Raw genomic sequence first — 7628 nt, 5'->3', positions numbered from 1 at the left:
CTTGGAATCCTCTGGTTGTGATTTCGAAACTCACTCCCACAGACTGCCACTCTGAGTCTCTGAGGAAGGCCCTTAACCCTCGATTGCTCCCCGGGTGCTGCACAATGGCAGCTCACTGCTCCCCAAGGGGATGGGTTAAATGCAGAGATTTGATTTATCCATTGTAAGAACAATAAAGTTCAGTTTGTTTAAAGTGTTACATTTTACTGGTGTTGCAACAATAATTGACATCCTCTTGATATCACTGGACATTCAAATTATTCATTTTCTAGTGTGCAGTTTCATAATAGGAAACATCACATGGCTGTTGCTGTTTTTGATATTTGTTGGGATCGCTGAGTTATAATTGTTTAAAATAAATATACCATTGTTCAATAAACAGCAACTGGGCAGGTAAACAGATGTTTTTAAAGTAAGTGCATGTTTGTCCTCTGATAACTCCCAATGCCTTCTTGCTGGCATTAAGTTGACAGCTCCAACCCAGTTCTGGCTTTAATAAGTTGATCATTAGCACTATAGTTGTTACTCCCAGGCTCCCTTGATAATATTAGGTGAATGATGGGAGCGAGGGGGCGGGCAGCCCTAATGTTTAGTTGCATATGAGTGGACACATGCATTGGAGGCAGGTGCACACCCATTGTTCTTTTTGATGTGATTATTTCCACCTCTCAGTGCAGGAAAACAGGTATCATCAAAAGGCAGTCTACATTTACAAAAGCTGGATTTAGGTTTTCTTCTCTTTCTCTCTCCATCCAGGTTCTGTAATTACAGCTCCTCTGTAATTAGGGGCAGAGCCTTTGGGACCACGGTGACTACTGTCTACTTTAAAAGGATTTTGCAAAGTACAAGATTTCAGACTGGGGGATGGGGTGAAAGTAAAGCACTCCAGTTTTCCATGTATCCCATTAAGATATAAAATAATGGTGCTTTCAGAACTTTTAACCTGAGGTCAGCTGCACATCACTAAGTTTCAGAACCATTTCTTTGCATTGTTTAACAGGAGCAGACAATTGCGCAATGGTTACCTGCCTCTTAGACAGCTGGTCTTTATGGGTAAAGGTATTATTAGGAGGCAACATGAGAAAACTGTGTGCTACTACAGAGAAAGTAGGATTAAGGGAAAATTTGCTGCCTTTTATCTGTGCAAACTCAAATGATGTGTATATGTCAGTGATAAAAAGGGTTAAATGTAATGACTACCTCATGTTGCACCTACTTGTCGAACCGTATCTCTGCATCTCCTGTGAGAAGGCACTCATTACTTCACAAGCCTGCCCATTGGTATTAATTGTAGGTGACTCTATAAAATAAATGCTCCAAATTAACTTTTGAAACAACACTCGAAACTGAAGTTTAACAGTAAAGGAATCTGGGCATGGAAGCAGGGTGACAGTAGCAGAGGAATCCTGCTGTGAAAAATAAAACCAGCTCAAGCTTAAAATCTGTGAAGAAATAAAATAAACACTGACAGAACATGGAAAGGGCTGGATAAAACAACAACAAAATACTTACGAACCAAAAGAAAATGAAGTAAAATTTAAAACATAGTACAAAAAGAGTAGAATACAGCAAATAAAAAGGGGAATCAACACAATGAAATTACCACATATGGAAACACATTAATAACAATAACAACTCAACCGATGTACATCAATCACTGTCTGCCTGTTGGGCACAAAATGTGGGAAAAGTAAAAAAAAATCTATCAAAAATGTGTAAAGCTTGTTATTAGATATAAACAATACAAAACAAACTTGCACCAGGCAGAAGGTGGAGAAGATTGCGTCCTCCTACTTCACCTGCCTATCACCTGTGTTTGGAAAGGCCCCACCAGCCAGGTGCAGGAAAGAGACAGTGGGATGAGTTATTGAATGGAAAATGAGAATGATCTCATCAACCTTAACACTAGGGGTGTCATTGCTAACTCAATTTCCTATCAAATATTTATATTAATGTACAGTTAGCACGAATGCTTCTGTAAGGTTGTAAGTAATATTGACGGGTCAACTCTGTCCATGTCCTCTTCAGCTCTTCTACTTGCCGGTGGTGCGATCCAAGCAGCTGAGACAGAGATAAACAAAATAAGCAGTGCAGTTTCTAACTATTGTAGGTCAAGCATCATTTCACGTGCAGGTGATCACTACTGAATCAATAAACTTCTTTAAACAAAACATAAAAAGAACAATTATAAACACTGAAGCAACAAATACATAAATTTTTTATTGAACAAAGACAGAAATTATCCCATATTAGGTCTGTTGCAGACGGTCATTTAAAAGATTTTCTCTGAACATCAGTGTCTGTCCATTTAAAAAAAACGTATAGAAAGTCTGCAGATTTTTAGTTTTTTTAAGCTCCTTCAAATAAATGTTCCTCAGGAAAACAACATTTTTCACAATCATATACTGTTACTTATTTCCTTCTTGAAGTCAAACTTTAAACATTTTTTAAGGCTTTGTATTAGATAAGCATAAACTGTAAAAACATCACAACTATTTGGTCATTCAGAACATTATAGGATGACTCCTAGTTTAGCATTACACTCCCTATTATTACATTTGCTTTGATTAATTTTCTCTTTTTAAAACCAATGAAAATCTGCTGTGTTCCTTTTCCTCCATGGCAGGTAAAACACTGTTATCTTGTACACAAATATATGCATTTGACTGACTCTGAAGATTTATTTTAATTAAGGCATCTTTTTAAATGTGTCTATAGAATATTCTTGAGAACTGTCATGCTTGTTGCTGATGCTGCAATCATAATAAAAATACATTTGCATAAAGAGGTATATTTGTCCTACCTGATGTCGAAATAATTATTCAAAAGACGATAAAAAATATTTTGTAATTGAAACCATTTTGTGGAAACCAAATTTAGTTAACACGAGGAAAGATATGCCACTTTTTTTAAATGAATCTATACTATAATTGAGTTCTATTTTGCTATTAATTAATGAAATACATTTTTTTTATCAAGCTACATCTATAATCAATCACTGTCTGCCTTCAAGAATCCGAGATTATTTTTAGCTCCCAGTTGTGACATCATTTCAGAAATCTAAACAGCACTAAGAGGAAACATATGCTCAAGTGAGAAGCAGTCACTCTTGACCTTCCCTACCAGGGTGCTCTGCAGCTAAGCTGCAGGGATTTGCACCAGCTCAACATTTACACCATATGGATGCTTTATTACAGAGTAATTATGTCTCTTTCTGTCTCCCTCACTTCTTTGTCTAACTAGAAAAAATTTGAAAAAAAACAAACAAAACAAACATCCTAATGTGTAACCAGGTGATTAAGGCGGCTTAACTAGGATTACCAAACTCTTCTGAGGAATGCAGGGAATATTTCAGCTTGTTCCAAGATGAGCTGTCAAATGTAGAGCATATCGACATATCTAAAACTAAAGTCATCAAATAAATTAAACATTTCATAACTAAGGTTTATAAAACAAAGTAACTGTAAGCTTGATTCACATCAGCTAATTAAGCTCTGAGGTCACCATAAGGCCGAACTATAAACACACCTCAAATACATGGAAAAAGGAGCTTATTTAATTGGTAAACATTGTAATTTTGCTTAACAAATCCTACTCCCCAAGTCATTATACAGCAGCAAATGATGAAATAAGATGCCAGCCCATTTCCCCACTAATTTCTTCATCTCGAACAATGAAAATAATTGGATTTATATTGAAATGAGAGCTGGACTGCCTATTGACTTTTGCTAGTGCATATTAGCAGTGAATAATCAATAAAGTGGATTTGATGCTTATTAAAGAGGAAAAGGTGAGATTTTTTTTCCATATGCAAGTCAATGACTGTTAATCTCATAACTCCTCATGCTAATGCAATGCTCCAACTTGGAGCACAACAGCATTGTCAACAAATCAGATTACAGCAATTTCATTGATTATTATATAGTAATGTATTTGTGCACCAGCATTCAAAGCTAACTGGCATGGGGTTCTGACTAAATCCTAACCAATAAATCAAGTAAATCCTGAGCTTATTGTTAATTCCAAGCAGTTAATCCTGGTATTTTATACTTGTGGCACTTTAGTAACATTTTGACTTTTAAAATTCATGATTAGTGTTCTACAGCGCAGGAGAGCATTTTCACTAGAAAAAAACCTTAACAATAAAGTTCTTATCTTTACTTTCTTTTCTTTGAATTAAATTACAATAATATTTAAGTTACCCAGTTCAAACAGGGCCCATATTTAAGAAAGCCATAAAACCTAACATTCCTAAGAGTATGAGAAAAATCGTAATAAGCCTTTGATTTAAAGAAGCATAGCACAAATTTTACAGTTTTTGCAGATGTTTTCCCCCTCTGGTGACAAGTTTAAATAACACCAGTGCAAATGCAGGAGAAGACAGAAAAAGCTCAAAAGTCTGTATCTGCGACTGAACAAGTCTTTTGTTTAGAGTTGTAATGTCATTTAATACACTTATCAAAGTTTGTTATTTTGAAAGGAGCATCTTACCTTTTCAGAAAAATGGCTCTTACTCTGTGTTTTACTCTATTCTTTTCCTCATTGCCGTTCAGACCCCAACTTTGGTTTTTTTGTCACGATAGAAAAAAGGTTAATTTTCTTACTCTTGTGTGGAGTCTATCATTGGGTTTGAGGTGCACTTCTGGCTGGTCTTTTAAGATCCATCTTCACAAACAATTGTTCATTTTCTCTAACTGTGGCAGACTCAACAAAAACTTACAAATAAGATATTTGAATAGGTTATATGGGATATAACATGTGTGTCCATTTAATTTTGACGAAGAAAAAGGATGAAGTGCTTCCCCAACAAATATCTGCGCCAGGATTGTAGGATTTCTTTTCAACTGCAAAAATCATTATCCCTGTCTGAAAACACTTTTTGCCTTAAGGTTATTATAATAAAATCTCAATCCTGTTTTAAAGGGAAGAAAAAAAATGAGGACGGAGGACAAAACATATGTTCCTGGCGCAATTTAATGGAATCACAATTTAGCTGGAGATGTCATCAAAGTATTTTACCCTCTGAACTGGAGCAGCATTGCTTACCTAGTTCTTTTTTTTTTTGAAATTGTGAAAATGATCATATATGCTGTTTTGGATAAACATTGTGGGCTGTTTGGGGATATTGTGACACACTCCATGAAAGGGAAGTCTAATGTTAATTTATTAATGATTTGCAATCTTTTTACCAAAAAAGCCAAGGCAAGTGCTCTGTCATGACCCAAATGAAATTAGAGCTCTTCTTGAGTTGAAGAAACAAAGGCATCTCCCCCAACAAGTGAGTTCCCAGTCTGGCACAGTGAGGTCAGTCGGCTGGGGCCTTTAGCCAACCCTAAGCTGAGCTGCAGTGCTGTGTGCAAATCAGCTGCTTTTCTCCCATTTCATTTCTCATGCACTGCATTTGTGCTCTTCTTTTCATGAATGTAGAAGCCTATCTTTGGCCCTCCCCTTTGAAAGGGCCTTCCCACTGACGAAGGTGACCTGCCACTGGGAAAAAGGAGGACCTGCCATGAACTGAGTGTCAGCCATTAAATATGATTTCGCCCCTGAATGGGACGCAAACACATTCAACCACTGAAACTCATTAAGGCTGCATAATCTCTCTTTTCTTAAGAATAACAATGATTTCAGCTGGAAAATGCAATGTTTTTGGGGAGCTAAGCCATTGATTTGAGTTGTATTCAAAGTAATAAATCAAGTCCAACTTCACATTCTGCGCCCATTTGCCTAATTCAGCGCCTCTCACCATACTGGTCAATTAGTTTAGAGCGAATATATTCAATACACGCTGCAATTCACTGACAAGGCATAATAAATCCTGTGGTTTGGAGAATGTCCAAGACAACCGTTGCTGCTATTCCAACTCTTAACTCAACAACAGTAGGAAAAAGTAACTAACATAGTAATGTAACTATAACTGCAATGTGAGGTTTAAGATGGTGAAAAATAAATTTTATAAATCATAAAGTGACATTTATGTGGTTAATTTGCTATGGTTTATCCTGCTTTAGTGCAAATGAGGTCAACAAGAGAGAAAAGCGGTAATGGGAAAGTGCCAACTTTAGTCTCACAAGCTGGGCTGCTTGTTTTTTTTGTTTTGTTTTTTTTAGTCTTCTACTCTGGCCTTCTCATCTCAACCTCAGGCAAATGTGGATAAAGAGCTACATTTTAGTTGATTATTATTTTTATATCATCAAGTCAAAGTTTTTAATTTCTACTGACTTGGCTTCAAAGGTTTCAGAGAGAAGCCGTCTGGCCAGCCTTCTAAATTACAGCCATGTGCACTGGAAGAGGTGGGAGCAGCTGTTAGGAAGGCTCTCAGTAGTCCAAACCATTGTAATCTGCATTAACCACATTGCACGAGAGTGCAAAAAGGTCAAAGTCTTTAAGTGCCTGCTGGGACGGGCGCTTGTGGATTACATGGTATTGCTCCTAGATGTTGTCATAATAGTATGGTACTACAAGTTTGCTACCTGATGTTCACCTGTATTGATGCATATTGACTATTTAAGACAGCCTTCAATACTTGGTTTGGAACAGTGGGGCAAATTACATCCTTTTAGGGGATATAACAGCAAATATGCAACAAAAAAAATTATCAAATTTAATTCTGTTAAGACCATGATAGATATTGTTGGAACCTCTGTGTTGTTGGTTGCACGTTAAAAGCATTTCAGTTTATTGTGGATTTTACACTAACACTGTTTGCTCCTCTACACTTTCGAAGTGGAACAGTTGACTTTTTTCTCAATCTGTGTTTTTTTTTTTTTCTGCCTGCTCCTTTTCTGCTTGTTTGTGGGAACGTTACTTCAATCCTGCCTGGCATTGCATAAGAGGCCTATTAGCAGTATCATGTGTTATCAGATGTGGGTATATAACCCCCCAAAAAATACTATATATAAAGCACCGCATTTCCTATGTATTTATATGTAGGAAAAAAAAAAAAACATCTAATACATTGCAGTAAAAAAGCTGATTTATTCCTGAGTAAGTCATCATTACATCTTATCAGTGTTTACATTTTTAAATAAGACAGACCAAAATATTAAGTTATGTGTAAATTCAGATTAGCTAAAGAAAAAAAGTTTGATACAAATAATTAATACAATAAAAACAATTATTCAAGTAGAGGGAATGTTTCTCCAAACCTTTTTTTTTCAGCATAAAACTTACAAAACCTATATTTACAGTACTGAAGGTTTAATAGTACTTCCAATGAGAAGATCTCTCCCATAATGTATATTAACTTGACCTCTTAACTTTGTAGATTGCTCAGCAGATGCTGGTGTAAAAGTATAACCTAAAACTGTATTTATATTATGGTGTTCCTCATGTAAATTTAACTGAGTAAATTTAACTACAGTAATTACTATGCTGATTTGAATAAATATTATAACTCCATCAGGTCCAAATGAGCTCAGACCTTTCAGTGTGGAAACAGTCTTTAGTTGTCTGTAGATGACTTAATGGACGGTTGAGTGTCATTCATGTTTTTTATTTTTTGCTACATAAGGTATATGTTATTTCGCAAATAATAACAGATACCTTTATTCACATATCTAGTAGAGATATTATTCTAGATCTTACGTATGAATACATTTCTGTAACGAATGTTGAAACTCACAGTT

At 35.9% G+C, this 7628-nt stretch overlaps 1 long non-coding RNA gene across 1 annotated transcript in view; it reads right to left on the bottom strand.

Moving 5' to 3' along the window:
• Positions 1 to 1010: 1010 nt before the first annotated feature.
• Positions 1011 to 7628, bottom strand: part of LOC119797945 — an 83910-nt gene continuing 77292 nt past the window's right edge. The window contains exon 3 of the long non-coding RNA XR_005282641.1: positions 1011 to 2061. This is a non-coding gene — a long non-coding RNA (uncharacterized LOC119797945). The remainder of the gene's footprint in view (positions 2062 to 7628) is intronic.

This window comes from Cyprinodon tularosa, unplaced genomic scaffold (assembly GCF_016077235.1).
Source record: "Cyprinodon tularosa strain WSP-4 unplaced genomic scaffold, ASM1607723v1 ctg604, whole genome shotgun sequence".
NCBI classification, from domain to species: domain Eukaryota; kingdom Metazoa; phylum Chordata; class Actinopteri; order Cyprinodontiformes; family Cyprinodontidae; genus Cyprinodon; species Cyprinodon tularosa.
This window is presented reverse-complemented; position numbering and strand designations above follow the sequence as displayed.